Here is a 22019-nt window from a genome sequence, read left to right on the forward strand (position 1 = left end):
ACCAATGATCATAAAGAAGTTTATCCAGGGGTAAAATTCAAAATAAAATGCCTAACTGGTATATTTGGAAAACAGTATCCAAATTATGCTGCATTGTCTTGACACTTAGCAATTATGTAACTTTTTATCTTTAAAACATTTTACAGCCATTGATGGACACAATGGTGAAATGAGGACAGATATGCATGGAATTAAGTGACAGGCTGCAACTTTTACTAAACTTTAAACACAGGGGAGGGGCTCTACCCACCCCTCATCCATATTGTCCTATATCAGGCATTGAATTGGTTCCACTGTGGGGGTTACATAGCTCCTTACCATATAACCCATAACTAGCACAAGGGTTACAGGGCTCCTTACCATATAACCCTATCCTCAGTCTACCCTCCAGAATTCAGCTCTCTCTGAGTCCTAGCACCTTCCTCCTTCTGAGGGAGACAGAGGGTGCAGAAGGGTGGGGACTTTAGACCACGAGGGCCAAAAGGTCTGACCTCAGTGTGTGAAGGCCACAAGATCTCATCCTATCCCATGAGCCCAAGGATCATCACCAAAATACCAGGTCTTTTATCTCTGGGAACCCTTCAATTTATTCTCTTAACCACACTGGAAATTGGCCACAAGTTGCAACAAATAAACAACTCCACCCCAGTACCTCAATCAGGTACTAAGTGTGTTCGTACTCAACCCACTGTGGCATGAAGGTGCTGCCAGGAAGGCAAAAATCTCCCTGGTCCTCTGCCAATTGGCCCATGGGAGAAAATATTCCTTCCTGATTCCCTAAATAGGTGATCAGCCAGACTTGCAGCATCTATCAGGCTGTGTTCCTGTTCCTAGTTTGGGTGGGTAGGGTGGGCTGCTGAAGTGGAGCTGAAAGAGGCTCCACATGGCCGTCATTCTGAGTTAAATCCTGGGAGCTGGGGAATGCTGACCCCTCTTCCCAGCGGGACACTGGGTGCCAGAAACTCCCAGAGGGAAAAGCTACCTACTGACCCTTGGGAAGAGTCTCCCTCCCTTTCTGCTAGGACTATCCCCTTTCACCGCTAGCCCCATCAAGTTACCCCACCCCTTAATGTAGGTGGGTGGCATTTTACTAATCCTCATAGCACCATTGTGAGATATGGTGTCAAGTATCAGAAGGTAGCCGTGTTAGTCTGTATCCACAAAAACAACATGGAGTCCAGTGGCACCTTAAAGACTAACAGATTTATTTGGACATAAGCTTTCATGGGTAAAAAAGTCTTTAAGTCTTTAAGGTGCCACCAGACTCCACTGTGAGATATGGTCTCCATTCTGAAGATGGGAAATGGAGACAGAAACTAAGTGACTTACCCAGGGCCAGACAGAGACAGAGTGTCAAAATCAAAATTAGAAATCATAAGTTCCTGGATCCCAGCCTTGTGATCAGACCACTGGATTACTCCTCTTTGTGCACATGTATCCATAATGCACACAGTGGAGGTATTACAATATATTACAGGTGGTGTAATTTATTACAGTGGAGATATTGCTCCCAGAGCAATGTGCAATCAATTTTTACAAATTGATTTATGGCAATGTTGAAAGTTTCATGGAAACAAACTCACAGTTGAGTAAGTAAGAAAGGTAAAAGCCACCAGCTGGAAGGTCTTTTGGTGTTTAATAATCCCTGGCCTGAATGTACTTGGCTGAGGGTGCTGGTCATATCTGCAAAACAGAAAAGTCTGACACAAGAATATGCTCAGAAGACTAGTTCTGACTCTAAACAGTGTAGACAAAGAAGCCACTGGGCAATACCAACTGAGATAATGAGTAGACAACAGGTAACACTAACAGAGCAGTTGAAGAGCCAGTGGGTAACATCAGCTTGTATGTATTGGACTGATTAGTTTTGTAGAGTGCTGTCTTCACTTTTTTAGTGATCAACAGCAAACTTGTAGAGCTGGTTAAAAATCAGAGCACATATTATACTGCTCAGATTTCTAATCCTAAAGGTGAATTAGCACCGATATGATAAAAGTCACCTAGTGCTAAGGCTCAGTTCTTAACCCAGCTACTAAGATGATCTCCTACTCTGCTGCACTGCTTAGTTGCATGGGCCTGCCTCCACGTTTCATTGAGTTGGCTACAGTCTTACTTTTTAGTTTGTTATTTGGGCTTTACTGCAGTTTACAGATCTGATACATCTTTGAAGTTGAATTCAAGATTAAAACAATCTATGAGCATTTTAATTATCCTTGGCCACCCATATGCAGTTAACTCTGAACAGCTCTGTACATATGCTATGATGCAATGTAAAATATCCTCATTCTTCATGCATTTCAGTTTTTCCAGATTACAGATTCTAACCATCAGAAAAAAAAAACAACCCACAAACATGTAGAGCTGGAACCAGGGAAGTCATTTTTCACAAGAAACATTCCTTTCATTTCCTAGGAATCACTACTGAGCAAGCATTTCTCCATCATGATTTTTCCTCTTAATACAGCTGCTGGATGTAAAACAAATATGCAACTTCTCTAGCCACAAAAATCCAACAAAAAGCAACTGAATCCTCAAGAGGATTTTGTTACATTGACTTAAAATTCAGTATTAATAGTAAAGCAGTGTGAAAGATCGGATCTGGCAAATCAGCGGCAAGGCATCCGATGTAAATTTGAGACCTCAAATCCCATGTCTAATGTACTGCACACATTATCTGCTATTGTCAGTTGCTGTGCCACCTACCTGTTGGAAGTTCCCAGTAGTAAGGGTAGATGATTCATATATCGTTAGATTGTTCTGGTATTCTGAAACTATGAAAGAAGAAGCATTGTCAGAGAATCTAGCTGGTCAATGGAGACATACTGTAGGTTATAGAGAAGAACAGAAGCTATTCCACAATAGACACTCATCATTCCTCAATGTTATGGCCCACAACAACTGTTACCACAGATACAGATTTGGACACAATAATTTCTTATAAGGTTTCCACTTAAATAAGCAGCAAATTTTATCATGTTTGAAGCTATTGGCTTCAATGAAATAATTGATCACTATGAAAGGAATTGTTCTAAAAATGAAATTATTGGCTTGCCACATTCCATGTACTTGTTGAAATTGACCACTCCCCTCTTAAAGGTAGAAAAATAGCATCTTCCATGGTGATTTTTAAAAACAAATTTAAAGTTGATGCAGTGGGCTCATTACATTTAGCTATTTGTTTTGGACACAACACATTTTTCTAAATCCTGAGGGTCTCATTTAAATTGACTTTTTACTTCATGATCTATTATGTTGTATTTCATTATGCTGCAAACTTTAAAGAAAAACTGTTATACAGGGAATCCGGTGCTTTCTATGTACAATATCGGGTTTGGATATATTGTGGTAAACAGAATGAGAGTGGCTAGACATGTCTGTGAGCTCCATTAGCTTTTTCATTCCATAGTATTCAAAGTTTTTGTTGGTTTGGCACATTTCAAAAAGTGCACAATGGGACAAATTCATCATCCTTAATACACCTCCACTTATTTTAAAGAAACTATATCCAGCATGGATTTGTACATCTGGAGGAAGAACACACTGACTTAAACCCCTCCCAAAAGCCTGAAATTTTCTTGTGTCCGATACCATCCCAGACAAGTGGACTACTTCCCCTACCAGCAAGTAGAGACCAGAATAATGAGAGAACTGCAGAACTGTTCTGGCTTTCATTTCATTCATTTCATGGACCTTTGGATCCTCATGTGCAAGGGAACCTCCACATATGACTCTTCCTCTCCCCATGCAGGAGAAAGGGAGCATTCAACCACTTCCACAACAGAATTCCCCCTTCACGTTGGAAAGGCATTCTGGTCAAGTCAGTAAACAACGAAGCTACAAACGTAGGTGCAGAACCTTAGGGATATAACAGCGATCACAATGATCCTGTCTGCAAATCTTGGGGATTATGGCAGCATGTTTAAATCTAGTGCTACAGAGGATATTCCCATAGATTCAGTGTCAGTCTTTTCTTCTGAATCAGAGCTCTCCTTAATTGCAAGATTACACTGCTCAGATAATTCTCCCTTTAGAAATAAAATAATGCTTGATGGGACAGCTTAAGGATCAAAACATCTGTAGGAGCATGACAAAAGGGAAAGGCAGGCCTACTAGAAGCTATACACTCCCCAGTATGTCATAATTATGACAGACAACAGCCTTCAAGACCAGAGGAACTCAGCAGAGCTGCAGAGTACCCTAAGATGTGTTACCTCCTTACAGCCCCCATTTCAGCCCATTGGACCCCACTCTGACATATCCAGGATTGAGGCAAACAATCAAGTTAACTATATAACCTAGCTCTTGGCACTAGCTCTGGTGCTTCACTTTGACTATATCTTTCCAAGGCACATAGAAAGCCTGGAGAACATTTAATCAATGCCAGATTTGAAGTGGCTTCAGAATTGGAACACTTCTTCTACACAATACAAAACTGCTACAACAAAAAGTCTAGAAGATTCTATTTATGGAAAAATTGACCAACTTCAAAGGGGATAAAATTGCTAATAGTTATACTAATCAGCAGCAGTTTTCTGATACTCAGATCAACACCAATGGCTTTAAACACACACACACACACGTTCCCAATCATATCCCACCTTTGATGACTAATTCACCTCTTCTGAACCCCAGACAGTTCAGCACCGCAAAGCCTCTTAACCAGTCCTTGTCTTCCAATTCTATGCCTCCCTTAACCAACCTAGTTGTACCACAGAAGTGATCAAGGAAATATAGTATCACCTGTAAAAGCACACTATTTTCCAGCAAGTCCTCATTCTCTTATCCAACAGGCTATCTGAAATTGAAACCATACCTTTATTTTCTGTTGTCAGTCTATGGTTGTTCAGAGAAAAGTAGAATATAGTGGGAAAAAGCAGAGGTATGTAACAATCTTGTACAACTGCCTTGCAATGCTGTCTATTTCATGCGTTAAAACCTCTATCTTCTCCAATATTTTTTAAATTTACAATATTTTATAAGCCAAAAAGAAAAGGTTTCATTTCCTATAAACCATGTGCAACCCCATTAAGTCAAACGGGTTGCAATGAATCTGGTCCTTCATTTATCAAACATTTTCTAATAAGGTTTCCTTGTAGATATTTTATCACTTTCAAATGGTTGCAGTTAAGAATATGGCTAGAACCTGAGCAAATCAATCTTGTACCTCTTTCCTCTGGCTGTGAATTTTACTAAATGTATATAAAGAAGAGATTACGAACACAGATACATTTAAAATGTGCAGCTCTGAACTGAAAAATAAGATACCTGAGGAGATAAACTCTCCTTTATTTCAAAATATGATTTTCTTTACTGCAGCTGTAATGAAAGCTGTGTCTTCATGTGTCCATGGTTGAGCTGCAACAAAAACAACAAAATTGAATATGAAATACCACATTGAAATTCATATAATAGAATTTGAAAACTGCCTATTAGGTCATCAAGTCCATCCCAGCCAGTACAGGATTAGAAAACAAAAAAGAAAGAAAGAAAAAGAAACTAAGCCCGGAGAGTTTTTCAGTGCTTTTAGTAGAAAGTAAACTTTTTCACTGTAACCATGATGCATTTGTAAGCATGTCAGTGTTCATTACCACATTTATTTTCACAAAACATGAGTTACCCTCTTTCATAAATTTAAATAATTTCTTAAGTTGTAATATTGTTTACACTCATTGATAATGAAGAGTTACATTTTTATTATGATCATGGTGCAAAATTGAAAACAAGCCCATAGTTCAGGGAAATTCAATAACCTTGGGGGTGCTAAAGGAAGATAAAGCTTTTAACTCTAGATAGCCAATTCATATCCCCCCCAGTAGCGACCAAATGTCATTATCTAATGATTCTTCAGTGACTTCAGTTAAATGAGTTGTTGCTCTTAGGCCTGTTCCAATTGGAGATATGTCCATTCCAAAAAACATTACCATGACTGCTACAGAATATCATCCTTTTTGGCAGTCTCAGACGAGTTGCAAGGAACTGCATACACCTGGAAACTAAACTACAGTCTCATCACAGGAATCAGGTTTCAGGAGCATTGGTGAAAGTATGAAGAGAAGCTTGCATTGCCTCTGCTCTATGGATAAGCTGTTTGCAAAGCTGCTAGTCCAGTAGAAGTGTTCTGTAAACTTTTCTGTTCTCTATTTTTGGGGAGGGGACAGATGATATAGTTATATCATGATGAGGATGACACTTTTTCTATTCCATTAATATTTCAGGAGGATATTAAACAGCAGCTACTGAAGTTAAACATTTTTAAATCAGCAAGTCCAGCTAACCTGGATTCAAGAGTTTTAAAAGAGCTGACTGAGGAGCTTTCTAGACCATTAATGTTGATTTTTTCAATGTCTTGGAACATTGTTGAAGTTCCAGAAGAAAGCTAAAGTTGTGCTAATATTTTAAATACTTTATTTTATTAGGATGATCTGGGTAATTACAGGCCTGTCAGTCTGACAGCAAACCCAGGCAAGATAACAGAACAGATAATATAGAACTACATTAATAAAAAATTACAGGATGGTAATATAGTTAATGCCAACATAAGTACCCTTTAAAACAAAAACAAAAACGTAGCGCTGGAACCAGGAAAGTCATTTTTCATAAGAAACATTCCTTTAATTTTGTATACAGTAGGAATCACTATTGAGTAGGCTTTTCTCCATCAATATTTTTCCTCTTAATAAATCTGCTGGATTAAAAACAAAAATACAATTTTTCTAACCATGACAATCCAACTTTACTGAAGTCAATAGAGCTACATGATGATCTTGGACCATTGTTTTTATTCTATTTATACTGGCGTGATTGCTGCTGCTCCTCCATTACTATTATTTATTGCTTATATAGCACAATACATGTCCATGATGTTTTCCAGACTCAGAAAGATGCAGTCCCTGATCCCAAAGAATTTATAATTTATGTTAAGACAAGAATAGTGGGAGAATATGACAGAACAGAAAAGGGTTGAAATAGGATGAGGATGTCATCATGCAGTCTCCTGGGAAAGTTAGTAAATGTGTCTAAAAGGTAATAAAGAAGCTTTTTGTTAGCTGGATGTTTTTCGACTACTGTTTGTAAATTAATAAGGTAGCCAGCGTTAGAGATGAACAGAAAAATATCTTCATTGCACACAGTAGCATTAATGCAGCTTTAAAGGTGAGGAATCAAGCACTCAAAATCAATAAATGCAACAAGGAAGTTAAAAGCTCAACAGTAAGTCTGTCCTTTTGTGCTTATGCTTTAACATATGATCCTTCTTTATGTTATAAATTATTTCTCAATTAATACAATCTCTAATATACTGCGAAGTGCAATATCTTCTACAACCCGGCATAAAATCAATTACAGAATCTGTAAGCTTCAGTGAAATCTACAGATTTATATTCTAAACTATTGTCTCAAAGTTATGTGCTAGATTCTTAGATGGTGGAAATCTGTACAGCTCCATTAAAGTCCATGGAGCTTCAATGATTTATCCCTGTCATGGGGCTGATACACCCCGTCACCCCATGGGGGCCGGGGAGAGGTGTATTACAGCCCTGTGGTTGAGTCTGAAGGGCTGCCCCATGTCTCGGGGCTGCATGAGTCCATGATATAGCCCTTGCTCACAGGGCAGTACAGCCCTATGGCCAGAGTCTATACGTTCCGCCCTTGCTCTCAGGGCAGTGTGGCCTATGGGCCAGAGTCAGTGATAGGGCCCTCGCTCTCTGAACAGTGTGGCCTAGCAGCCAGAGTCCATAATACTGCTGAGCGGGGCCACCACCTCAGGTGGTGGCCACGTTTGGGGGACCTGGGCCCACCCTCTCTACTGGGTCCCAATCCAGAGCCCTATCAGTGGCGGGGTTGCCCGCCACCAGCTTGACAGGGCACCAACCAAAACACATCAAGCCTTACTCCGGTTCTGTAAACATTTCCCACAAAACTTCCCTGGGTTACTGAGGTGTGTTGGGTTTCATCTCCAATAGGTTGGCCTCCACATCTTGGAGTGCAGGCATTTCTTCCTCAGGAGCTTGCAACACACCTCCTTTCCCGCCAGCAGTCAGCCCACACTGAGCTGCTCTGCTGGCTTTTATATCCCGCTTCCAGCTGGCGCAGGCCCAACAGAGCGGGGAGTTGGGGGGGAAACGCTCTGGGCTAAGAGAGAAGGATTAACCCCTGCTGTACCAGTGTGGGGCTGATACACCCTGTCACAATCTCCCTCTGATTAGTTTACTAAGTGGTCAGATTATAGTATCAGAGTTGTATCCAGTAAAGAGAAGCCAAATAGCCCATCTAATTTAGTTTGTCCTACTTTTCTGAAGCATAAATACTGACTCATATCTAGAGCTGTATAAAGAAGGAAAAAGAACTTGTACATCCATGTAGCAACAGAGAAGGATTCTCTAGCATTCTGTTGAGTATGAGAATGGGGGCTCAGATGGTGCACCTGAGGATGCACTAGGGCCTCAAAGTTAGCATCAAACTCATATCTGGCATAAAATAATATTCGAGAAACTCCCATTCAGTTCAATGGAGACAGAATTTCAGCCCATTTCTATGTTATCAGAAAGTTCCCCTCTCCATGTCTGTAAACATTTTGATGAAGGAAAGACTGAGAGTTAGAAGATATGCTGGTAAAATTGTCTGAGTCCTATCTACACTATAAGTTCCATTGCTGCTACTCTGAATCGAACTGCACCAGTGGGGAATTATGGCTATGAACTTCACTAGTGTGGACTTGGCTAAAGGGATTCAGTGGCAGAGTCAGAATCATTAAAATTAAAAAGTTTCTGGTTTCTATTCATGTGCTCAGACCACTAGGTCATGCTTTGCTTTCAGGATAGGTTTACAGCATTCTAGTAGTAGCAATGCAAACCCTCACTGATTCTCTCCACAATCAGAATGACCTGGATAATATTCAGGAGCAGATGGCTTACCGTATCAGTGTGACACCCTAAACTTTAAATGACCTGTGGGAGATATACAACAAGACCATGAGAATGATATTGCTGATCTATCAGCAGTTAGCCACCCCAGTGACATGTGTCCTGGAAACATTCATATTTTAGAGATATCATGATCCCATGCTCCCACAATAAATTTCTCATGGTGAGAGTGTATTGTCCAGTGTCCTCTGCCCCCACTATGTTCTAGTGGTCCTGATTATTATCTAATCTATTTACTTGTCCACTTGTAGCAGTTTGAGAGCTCCACATCACATTTCAAAAAATAAAAACTGCACGCAGAGGACTAGTTTATAACAGCAAGCCGCTGCAAGCCTTTCAGGCAAATAAAATTCACATCCATTATTTCTAGCTCACCCCAACTGGAACTTATTTGCCAGAGTTTGAATTTCTGGCAAGCAGCTCACTGAATCTGAAAAGAAAAATACCATACACAAAACACACTTCAACAAAACACAAGTCTTAATTTTGTCAGTAGTGCCAATCAGCAGAAGTGATCTGAATATTTTATCTACAGTACATAGGTTGGTTCTGTGTTTATGGGATAAAAATGTTAGTGAGATTTTCCAGATGTACCAGTACAGCCTAGTGCTTGCTCAGAGCCTCACCACACAAACACTCAGGCTGAGCTGCTGCCAGCAATTCTCTCTCTCTCTCTCTTAATCTGTTCCTATTTTCATGGAGTTTGCCCTCTGGCTTCAGTCTTTTTTTTTTCAGCACTTTTTGTCAATCCAAAATATGTAGACGCTATGTTAAATCACTCATTTTGTTTATGTGGCAACAAGTTCAGAATCCTTGCCGAAAAATGTTCTTGGCCTTGGACACAGCAGGCTCTGAGATACCTCCATCTGTTTTAAATATGCCACAAATTGTAGTATGGAAACCACTGCACTCCACTGGTAGCCAATTTGCTGAATAAACCTATATTAAACAAAATACAAGGGTGATTCAACTACAGGCTGTTTTTCGTATTTTTATATCGTTTAGTTTTGTAGGAATTCAGTCCTTTTATGGAAGGAGTTTAAATATTTGTTGCGAGTTAGGCCTGGTCTACACTAGGAAATTAGGTCACTATAACTATGCCTCTTAGAGGGTGTGTGAAAAATCCATACCCCCAGACCGACACAGTTAAACTGACCTAACCCGTCCCCCAGCATAGGCACCACTAGATTGATGGGAGAATTCTCCTGGCATTTTGGATTTGTGAATTGGTGTAATTGAATTGGGTAGTGGAATAATGTTCTAGGCAAGAGGGTCTCTGGAGTAGGCATTGTCTCTTTTTTTAATCTGTTTGTACAGTGCCTAGCACAATGGGACCCTGATCATTTACTGGATACAGGAACTGCAATATAAATAATAATTAATTCAATTTGTTGATGGTCTGATTTCTTTTAAATTCTTTCAAATTCTACTATTGCTTGAAAAAGTGATTTGCTAGGAGAACTTGGGCAAGTTGTTATCTCTTCTTTATGACTCTCTTGCCCCTCCCACTCTGTCTGGTTTGTCTCTTTACATTGTAAGCTCCTGAGGGCGGGGATTGTCTCTTACTATGTGGGCATAGAGTACCTACCACAATAGGGCCCCGATCTCAGTTGGGACCTGTAGACACTAATGTAAATAAATAAATCCTGAATATGGTATCCACGTATTTCAGTTTGGCCAGGGATGTGCCTTAAGGACAGCATCCTTGGAAAATATAATCCTACACACTTGTATGAGAGTTACACCTCAGAAGAGACTAGCTGAAGGATATTAGAGGAAAGAATGCAGTGTCTGTTTCTATTCAATTTTACAGATAAACTGACCTAAGCCCAAGGAGGTCAAGGGGCTTGTTCAAAGTTGCATAGTAGCTATACTAGGTCTGGAATCCAGGCTTTGCCTGGCTCTCAATCGATTGTTGTAGACACCATATTGTAACTGAATCATAACAATCACATTTCTAAACAAGTATATAAAACAAGTTATTCATAGTATTTCAAAACACACCACAAACAGTTCCCTGGGCTAAGGTGTTATGTTGCAAACTGAGAGTCAGATTCCCCACTGCATTGGGTTTTATGCTACATTAACATCCCCGCTGATTCTGGGGATCTCTTGGTCCTAGGTGCAACATAGTTGCTGTGAATTGGGCCTGGCTTTCTAACTAGCTGAAAAACTCCATGTAGCCAGTTAAGTTGGTTTTCCAGCTCCAATGGTGCAAAGCATTCAGAATAGGGGAGGATTTGTCCCTCAGTCGAGTAACATATCTCCTGTAGTTAGAAGTTGGTCTTATGTGACTTTATCCCAGTGGTTCCCAAACTTGTTCCGCCGCTTGTGCAGGGAAAGCTCCTGGCAGGCTGGGCCGGTTTGTTTACCTGCCGTGTCCGCAGGTTTGGCCGATCACGGCTCCCAGTGGCCGCAGTTCGCTGCTCCAGGCCAATGGGAGCTGCTGGAAGCGTCATGGGCTGAGGGACATACTGGCCCCCATCACGGATCCGATTGGTCTGGAGCAGCGAACCGCTGTCACTGGGAGCCGCAATCAGCCGAATCTGCGGACATGGCAGGTAAACAAACCAGCCTGGCTCACCAGGAGCTTTCCCTGCACAAGCAGCAGAACAAGTTTGGGAACCACTGCTTTAGAGCATAAGCTCCCTACAGCTGTGTGTGTTTGTTATCTATGTTTAAAAGGGGCACTAGAACATGGCCTGCAGGTACTTGTGCTCCTAGTCCCCTGATTCCCAGTTGCAGCAGATCTATGGGTTGGGACTTATACCTCCATAGCTTCCCCCCAGCAGCTGCACTTTTACCCTGAGACCTTAGAGGATATTTATGGCAACATCCTCTAGCAATGTTGGTTCCATGGTTATCCTCAGAGAAATTCCATAACTTAATACCAGGAAGGTTTTAATGTGGGAAGAAGATGAGAGGTAGTTATGCCTTACTCCCAAGTTTCTCTTCTTCCAATTTAAAGAGGAGTGGGGAGGCAAAATTGAGATAGTGTTTCCACACATCAGTAGGTTTATTTTTGGCATATCCCCTCCTCTTCATCATTATATACAGAGCAGTACAAAGCAACCCTCAGTCAATATTTTTTTATTGCCACCGTAATTAACATTTCTCAAACCACAAAATATTCGTCCAAATTATTTTTAAACTGCATTGTTGTTTTCATTTCCTCACTTTGAGGCTGCTCCTCTGCAGCTATCATCTGCTTCAGTTGCCACTGAAATAAATCATTGCTTCAGTTTGGCAAAGTCAAATGACTCTGGCAATTTGATCTGGGTTGTGGCTGAACCTGTGGTGTTTACTGGTGTAGCCTTCTAAGGAGTATGGAACCTTCAAAATATATATTTTACTACCAGTTGAATTTTGCAGTGAATTATTTGTGCTCTATAAAATCAGGAGTTCTTATATGTGTTAGCATTATATGTAAAAAAAAAGACAACTTAGAGCCAAATCCTGGCTTCTTTGCCACAGGTCCACAGGGCGAGGTGAGAGCTCCACAGGCCCTCCTTTCCCCTTTTATATTGACGCAGAAGGAAGCTGGAAGCCCAGTGTTTGTATATCCTGATCACACAATGCAGGAAAATCAAAGGTCCAAGGGTGAGAGCAGGGCAAGATTACCCTTCTTGCCAGATAAGTGTACCCAAGCTCTATTTCAGGTGAGCCATCTCCAGAGACGAGAGAGTTCAATGTCCACACCCCATTCAATCCTTGGTGTCTCAGCTAAGACTGTCAACAAGGTTGCCAGCTAATGCTTCTTGTGATCAGGACACTACTCTACTACAGACTGGACCAACACCACAAATTCATTATGCATAGCCCACTAACCCTCAGGAAATAGCACTTTTAAATTGCTGCTGGTCTGGATTCTGAGGATACGGTCGAAAGGTTTAATATTCCATTATCAATTCACTGAATTATCCAGTCTCTCTCCCCACTCTTAATCATACTGATGGTCACACTGCCTCGCTATGCTGCTCCATAAGGAAAATCACATGGTAGAGTGCCTAACCTCTCTGCAAGTGAAAAAGGCATTTCTTCAGCTCTTTTGGAGGGCAAAGACCATCTAGGAGCTCTTTTGCACTGATTTCCCAGCCCAAAAATAAAACAGTCAAACAGCCCTCAGTCAGTTGTGGTCTCCCTTCTCCAGGGACACCTTTACAGGAACTTACACAAAAACCAAAACAGCAGTAGCAAAACAAAGGCATCAATTAACTGCCTCCCCAGGCATCCAGACCTACAAGTAAAGCTGCAACTCACACTTCACTGCTTCCCCTATGCTGTCTCCCAGGCAACCTTTTATATTTCCAGCGCTCCTTCTGGCAGGTCCGGGTTAATTGGCTGCTGCATTAACCCTTTAGGGTCTGAGCAAGGAAGCGCTCTTGAACCTGTCACACCATCTTTTTTGTTATGTATGTATACTACAGTGGCTAGCACAATTTGGCCCTAGTCCCTGACTATGACTTTAGGCAATTCTGCAATAAAAACAAATAAATAAGAGTGCTATATCTGAATGCCAGAGTAGTAACTCAGGATACCAGACTGGTCACACTAGGGGCTCAGGGGTTTTCACACCAGTATGTGCTACCCAGATATAATAGTGATTGGCACCATATAAACACTTAAGACAGACTCTTTCCTTTACTCTGACCCTTCTTTATCATCATTTAAAATCTCAGCCCATTCCCAACAAAGCAGTTGCATGTGTTGCATTGAATCTGCCTTCAGGGCAAATAAACAGCTTTTTAAATACCTTGTATACGCTTGGGAGTGGGGGGAGGGTCACATTTATTGTTAATTTTAACCAGCATGTTAAAATTAAAATCAAAAGTTTTTTCTATAGAGGACATATTAAATTAATATGAATTAACAAAGCAAAATTGTACATTCCTAGATTTAGTGTCCTGAAAAAATGGCAATTATTCACTAGTCAAACATTTCTAAACCAAACAGTGAAGCTTAACAGTCTATCTAACCTTTACTTCAGTGAAATGGCATTCCTGTGAATTCATAGTTTCCTGTGTGTGTCCTGGTATCAATACTGCATTGTTCTCTTGCCTGCAGCAACCCCTACTGTTAGAAACAAGACTGAAATTGCCAATTACTTCTGCCCAAGAGCTGCTCTAAAGCTAACCACTAACTAATAGCTCAGCAGTTCAAGGTTACCCTAATCTCATTACTAAGTGTATTTTCTTTCTTCCACACTTTTTTCAGTGATATATCTGCACTAAAAATTGAACTTATCCCAGTCACCAGAGAGTTGAGATACAGATGCTGTTTAAGTGTCCTAACATTCCACCCAGAGCTGGGCCAGTGCCAAAATTCAGAGCTAGAGCCATTTTGCCATCTCCTGCCTCCCCAAAAATATAGAAATCAGAGGTATTCAGAAAAGAGGCCATTAAAGGAATAAAGGCCAGCTGGAAAAAAATGGATCCAGATTCTGAGTTTAGGAGTGTATGTATGAGTTTTGGTTCAGTTTCACCTTTAATTCCACCCATGTTGAGACTTTGTATGCTTACAAAGTAGTTTTTATGGTCTGAAGTAAACTGACATGGCACAGAAAATGGATACCTAGAGAAAACCCAAGTATTGTTTTGAGGTAGCTGGGCTAAAGCTTAAGTGAATATTTCAAATGGCAATAACAAAAAATCATGTACTATGTGTTTTGTTAGGAAATTGTTTTGACACAGCACTGGATTACAACTTCTGTTCCCAGATTTTGTAGAAACTGACATCAGACTTAACACCGCTCCTTGGTTTTTTAAAAAAGATATTCTATATTTTTCTGTGACTAAGGTCACTGCCTGTCATTGGGCTCCACAAAGCATATTGGAATCAAGTCCCCCCCCCAACTGACTTCTGAGCAGACTGTTTTTCTTAAGTCATGATCTATTTCTGTCTTTTATACCCACATGGATTAGAGTATATTTTAGAACTGGAAGCATATATCCACGGTTTTGTAAATTATGCCCCCAAAATAATGCAAGAAATCTACAGCTGACTTGGCAGAATTCATCTGAATTGGATGGGATTCCACCAAAACTGGGCATACAGGACCAAATTCATCTCTGGAATTACACCAAGGATGAATTTGGCCCACTGTCTGTAGCATTTTAACTTTGTTAATGATAATTGAGATACATGTGACCCAAAACAGTTATGTGATAATCCAAGGTGGGAATGAATATAGGTCTTATTCCAAGGGGAAGATGGAAGTGTTGGGTATTCTCTGCCCTATCTTTCTCTGTATTGAGGGAAGTGATTTTTGAGGTCTTACATTTTACAATACTAAGTTCTGTTCCCATAAAAGGGTTAAATAACAGCCCTTCTTGTCTAGTCATATTCCTTTTTCGTGGAAACCTCCATGCATACAGTACAATAGATATTATTTTATCACTTTTCAAACAAAGTCTATCCCAAAATGCTTTACTGAGTTAACCAATAAATAAGAGAAAAAGGAGAAATTAACAGGTATATGTAAGGGAGAAAAGATATGTGTTGACTTGATATTTTAGAAGAAATAGAGGATAGATAAAGTAGAGAGGCACAGAAAGGGTGTTACAGATAGCAGAAGCTGTACAGGAGAAGACTTTCTCAACAACATCTCCAGCCAGTAGGAAGGGATAGAAAGGTGAACCAAGTGCTTCTGAGTGCCTCCATCTTTTTGTGTGATATGCAGCTTTTTTTCTTGGCTATTGTATTATCGGCCTGTTTCTACTGCTACCAAAGTTATTTAACAATGTCATCAAAAAACTTGTCTCCTGAAATTATCTGAGGGTCCCAAATATTACAGAACAAGAGATTTTATATTAGCAAACAATGTTCTCTGTCCTCTTCCTACCCTGTGGATATGCTCCTACGCTTTCTTGTGCATTGTGCTGAAAAGTGCATGTCCCTTGTACATCATTAAGTAACAATGGTTAACACTGATTACTAAAGATGGTCAGGAATTTTTCAATGAAATGTTTTTTTCACTGCAAAATGCCAGTTCATCTAAACCAAAATTTTGCAGAAAACAGTTTCAAAGAAACTTTCAACAGGAAGGTTTCTCAAGTTCTAGGATGGAATTGTTGGTGTGAAAGACAACCCTAGAATAGCTAATAGCCTGGATGCGGGAGATGCAGGGGCAAGTCACTGCTCTGCTTGATTTGGTCCAGGACTTGAATCTGGTGGGACAGGGCTTCCACAGCCTGGATGAGTGCCCTAAACAAAGAGCTAGAGAGTCTCTCCTTCTCGTTCCCTGAACATTTAATTATTTATACAGAGCAGTACAATTCCAGCACTTGAAAGAGACTCAGGTAGAGCAAGGACTTGAACATGGGTCTCCTATATCCAAGGTGAGTAGCCTAACCACCTATTGTGGGGCAAGGCTCTCCCTCACCACCCATTTATTTAGGGGAAGAAAAAAACCTCATATGGTCTCAGATTCATTCAGCGTCAGAATAAAAACAAATTCCAAAACCTCAATATTTTTCACAAAACAAAATTCTTGTTTTCTGGCCAGACCTACTGATTGTGACTCTTAGACATCTTAATGGATTGAAATTCTATGTTCTCCTATTATAAAGTGTTGCCAAAAAAAAAAAGCATATGAATTGAAAATGCATTTTCAAGGAAGTTTCAAGATTTTTTCTCCTATTTCTTAAAAAAGGCAGCAGGGAACTTTAATTAGTGTCCACCCTCCCAATGAAAGCCTGAGAAACCACCCTTTGTGTGAAAGACCCCTGTGCAGAAAGACCCCTGTGCAGAAGAACCTCCAGACCCCCAAAAGTCATATGCAACATTTAAGACTCAGGTAAAAGCACAAAACCTCTCCAAAAGTTTCCAGCTGGAAAAACTTTGCAGGACCATGGGAAATCTCTGCAAGGAAAACTGGAGGAAGAGTCCTCCCCATACCGTAGAGCAGGACCATGGGAAATCTCTGCAAGGAAAACTGGGGGAAGAGTCCTCCCCATACCGTAGAGCAGGATCAGAGACACACAGAGACTATTCTCACCTAATGGCTATTTTTGTCTCCTTGTCCCTTTTCTCCATAGAGAGGAGAAATGGAGGATCTTTACAGTGGTAGAACTTCCTTTCCCTTTGTTCAGATTACTCGCCACCCCACTCCTGCCTCCATTTGCATATCACACAAGGAGCTGCCACGGAGCTGGGTTCAGGGCCATACCATGGCTGTATATTCCATGTTAGCTCATCAAACCTTCCTCTCTAACTTGAGCAAGAGAGTCACAACTGTTGCACAGCCAGAGGGATCTCCAAATCCATAGAGCTAAGTAAAGGAATTACCTTTATGGGTTAGGTGGTCGTTAAGTGATATATTAGGCTTTATATAAGCCTTCTGCACTGGGCCACATTTAAAATCTTGAGACTCCATCCCTAAAAAAATGCAGGAGATAGTTCACCCCACAAGACTGCATGCATCCAAAATTAAACTGGATAGTTAATTAAAAACAAGCATTGATGAGAGCCAGTACTCTAATCTGATCATTAATATTTATTTTAGATTACATTTCTTTCAGGTGTGTCATAAAGACCTGTACAAATAATCCATTTTCAACAGTTGTGACCAATATTTTCTTTTCTTTTCCTTTGTTTTACTGTAACAAATACATGTGATGATGTCTCTCTAGTAGCTGGGCCCAGGACAGAGAATAGCCTGCTACTAACTGTCAGCTAACAGAATTACTCCTTCAGCTCAAGCAGTAGGGGGTTCTGATTTAGAGCCCTGATCAAAAACTCACTGAACTCAATAGGAGGCTTTCCATTTACTTCAATGGACTTTAGATCAATCCCCTTGCAGCTGAATGTCTCTGGTTCAATCCCACTGATGAGTTCAGTGTCTGTAGGTCTAGGTGGATATGGATTACTACATAACCATTTCAGAGTAGCAGCCGTGTTAGTCTGTGTCCGCAAAAAGAAAAGGAAGACTTGTGGCACCTTAGAGACTAACAAATTTATTTGAGCATAAGCTTTCGTGAGCTACAGCTCACTTCATCGGATACACATAACCATGTAATGGAGTATACTTTCTATGGGTTTTTTGACTGGCAGCAAAGTATTTAGTAACCATTGTTTCTCTTTAAGATTGAAAGTTCAGCACTTGGGAATTTTGTTTTTCTGAGAACTGCATGAACAGAAGCTGAATTTCATAATGACTCTCTAACCTCTGCTGGTTGGCTTATGTTAACTTTTCCATTACCACAGCTTCTCAAATCCTTTCATAACAATACTGTATTCTTGTGCAGGAGGAAGCAGGGGGATTTTTTCCAGTGAATGGCTGTTACCAGCCTTGATGATACTAGTAAGTACTCTAGAGACTGGAGAGTGCTTTTACTGAGAGTTCCAGCTCCGAAGAATCAGTACGATGGGACAAATTTGGCTGACACACATGCAAGAAAATCTGCAGGCAGCCTTGGAAGCTGAATGTTAATTTATCCTTTCCCAAAAGGTTCACAGAGATTCTCCACAGTCTTCTGCCACTGATATCAAAAAGAGGTGTAAAGGGAGGCAATCATGAGGAAGAGGGTTTGTCCACGTATGTTTGTGCTTATGCATATCTATATAATTTGTATGTATGCTGATTATCTGGCTTACCCATGGTCCCTGCTACGGCTCAGTAACCTTTTATTATGATCAATTTGTCTGATTTTTTTTCCCAAACGTACTCTTATTTTTTAAAATTTAGTTACAATTGTTCAACACTTCCAGCAAACATACTTCAGCCAATGCATTGTACACAAACGCTTCACTCTATGACCAAGATCCTCCCTGGTCCAGCTGAGCTATAGTCAGTTAGGACCTGAGCAGAGTGGGAACAAAGATGGCATTAAATTTTATCCTGGGAACAGCTGGGAGCTGCTCTAACCTATCTCAATAACTAATGGCTCCAAAGAGCATTCTGGCAACTAGAGAGCAACTAGATGTATGGGAGGACAGCCCAGACGTCCTATACTAGAAATGAAGAGGCAGGTGGGACTTAGAGCTGACCAGAACATTTCATTTTGCTGAAACAGTTCATAGAAGATTTTGTGGGGGAGGGAAGGAAGGAAGAGCAAGCCACGTACTCTTTAGCTTGGTGGTGCAGGCACTGACCTGGCACGTAGGAAACCCAGGTATAAATCCTTACTCTGTGTGGTTCAGAGCAGAATTTTTCATCCCAGATCATTCTGAATCAGAGAAGGAACTTGAATCTGGGTCTCCCACATGCCAGGCCAGTGCTCTTAACACAGACATTTTGATTTCAAAATAGACATTTCCAGACAATTTTATATTGATGAAAGGATTTGATTAACTCCAATACAAAATGCAACCAAATTCTGATACCTTGAAAGTTCCCAGGATACAGAATTGTTGTCTTCTAGTCAGTTCTAATAGCCTGTGAGTCTCTCTGCTAGCCCTGGTGGTCCCTTCTAACCCTATGATTCTTTGTCACCAGAAGTTTTCCCCACACTGAATTAATCCCTTGATAACTAGATCCACCATGTTTCAGACTGCTTTGTACAAGTGGCCCTACTTGAAGGAGTCTTACTAGACATAAGAACCAGACTGTAACAAGGTAAAAGCAGCAGCCTGGACAGGGTTATGTAGTCCCTGCTAATCACGTTTGGACAGGCCAGGGTATATAAGGAAGTGAAAGCTGGGTACAGGGCTGCAGGGGATGGGTGTGTCCTCTTTCCCCAGTTGATGGAGGCAGGGAAAAGCCTCTTGGGGGCTATGACAGGTGTTTGAAGTTGAGTTGTGTTGTGTTGTGTTATTTTGTTTTGATTTGCAATCTTTGTTATAAACAATCAACACATCCCTAAGGGTCTTAAAAAGGAAGCTGGCATGGAGTTTGCTTCCCTTCCCTTGCTAGTGAAACAGTTCAGCTGCATACACCAGGCTTATGTCTTCCACTATTCATGATATGTGACTGTTTACCTGTCACATGGTGTCAATTCTGCTCCCTGATTGGACGACAGCATTTATAAACAGAGGTGAGTACTTCCTGTGCACAGGGCAGATACTTGTATTTACCTGCTAAGATTCTTGTTCATGCACGAATATAGGTGTTGCATGAAAAACAGCCTTTCTCCAAATATCCATGTGTGTCACACTGTCTGGAGTGCCTCATAACCAAACTGGTAGTGTGTTCTGTGATTAGATTTCACTGCAGCAGTAACAAAAATGAATTCCTGGATCACTGTAACAGTCTTACCATGGAATCACAGATAGTCCCCTTATACTCTCCAGTCTAACGTGCCACCCAGAAAACTGGATTTAGTAATAAATGGTCACTTACATCAAAGATCACACCACATTCAGGTTGCTTCCAGTCCCAAGAGACCAGTCACTTACCCCAGATCAATTGGTACCCTAGAACTTCTGTAGCCTATCCTGTAACAAACTATCCAAAGGTTTATTAACTATGAAAACGAAATAGAGTTATTTACAGGTTAAAGCAAGCAAACATATACACACAAGTGATTTACCATTTAAATCCTGAGAGTGACAGAGTTGTAGTGATCTGTCAGTTCAAAGTGTCTTTCAGGGCAGACCCAAGAGGCAGCCCCTGGGGATCTCTGACTTCAGTTCAGAGTCTCTAGCCCTGTCAGAGTTCAAACAGCCAGAAAGATGGAAAATTTTCCTGTGGCTTTGTTTTATTTCCTTCATTCAGCTTCCAAATCCACAGGATGAGTTTCCTTCCACTTAGCATTTCCCAGGTGTGATAGGGCCATGAACCAATCCTTTGTATTGTGATGTTCCTTGATGACCCATCTGATTTTGATAGTTCTTTTGGATGGGGAGAGTGACTATTCCCAGGCCTGAGTTCACAAGTTCAGAGCAAACATTTTCAAAGTTATAAAACAAAACTTACATAATTTCTTATAGCATGGAATACAGGCATTGCAAGTGAGATTAATGCATGCAGAAACTTAAAAGCATTTCGTAGAGTCTAAACACTAGATACATTCTTATAACATTAATACCTATTTTGAGCAAAAGTAACATACAGATGAATTGATCTGGGCTCCAGCTATGAGTTTGTTAGTTCTTAGCTTATGCCAGCAGCCTGGACAAAAACCCATTTGCATGAATGGTCACAGAAAAGCAAACAAAAGGGATGGGATTGTGAACAAATTAAAAAGCCCCTCATCTAGGGAGACCAGATTTCCTGATTTTATAGTGATAGTCCTGATATTTGGGACTTTATCTTATATAGGCACCCATTACCCCCACTCCCTGTCCCAGTTTTTCACACTTGCTATCTGGTCACCCTACCCTCATCTGAAATTCTGTGTGATTTTTTACACCCACAATCCTCCATAAATCATGAAGGATACACCTCCACACCTCCTACAGCAACACTATATTGGTGAAATATTCTTCCTCTTTCTCTAACAATGGGAAAACCACCACAACCATAAGCAATGCTAACTCAAGGCATTTGTCCTTCTGCACTTAGGGCAAAATTCTCCTCTCAGGGCAGATCTCAGTTCCAGTATTCTGCCTTTCCTGCATGCACACAATTATTCTCAAGATGTGATAGAGACATTAGGTATAATTTTTGGAATAATTAAATATTCTGAATACTCATTTGGAAATACATTTACCTTGGTTATGGATCATAAGCCTCTGATAAAGATAGCAGATACAAAGGAAGGTAGTATTTAAAAGCACTTACACAGATGTCTCTGTTACAAGGGTTGCCTCTCAATGGGAGTATAGTTTTCCACCCTTTCCAGTCCTAAATAGTTTCTGACCAGAAAGGTCTAGCACCAAGGGAAGTCAATGAACTGTGATCCTCTATTCAGCTTTTTCTTCCCTAGCAGCAGCCAGGATAGAGAGTGGCTTTAATCTTAGTTGTATAGCAACATGATATCCAGTATGAGCCTCTGAGCAACATACTAATGCTGATGCATGATGTGACACTAGTGCCTCTTCAGTGCTCGGGACCTGTCAAAATTAGGCCCATTGTTCCTGATCCTGTATTTACAGAAAACTATGGCTAGACTAATGATGAGTTCAGTATGAGCAGGAGCAGGCCTACAGTTTGTAAAGCATTCTAAGATCCGTCAGGAAGAAATCAAATGTAAGACAGTAATTATTATATCAATACAA

The 22019-nt window shown here is 40.6% G+C and overlaps 1 long non-coding RNA gene across 1 annotated transcript; it reads right to left on the reverse strand.

Moving 5' to 3' along the window:
• Nucleotides 1–2066: 2066 nt before the first annotated feature.
• LOC122460717 lies at nt 2067–20971 on the reverse strand. The gene is made up of 3 exons (XR_006282173.1): nt 20733–20971; nt 19010–19013; nt 2067–2076 (listed from the first exon to the last, which is right to left on the reverse strand). It is a non-coding gene; the product is annotated as an uncharacterized LOC122460717 (long non-coding RNA).
• Between the last annotated feature and the right edge of the window lie 1048 nt (nt 20972–22019).

Source organism: Dermochelys coriacea, chromosome 6 (assembly GCF_009764565.3).
Source record: "Dermochelys coriacea isolate rDerCor1 chromosome 6, rDerCor1.pri.v4, whole genome shotgun sequence".
Lineage (NCBI taxonomy): Eukaryota > Metazoa > Chordata > Testudines > Dermochelyidae > Dermochelys > Dermochelys coriacea.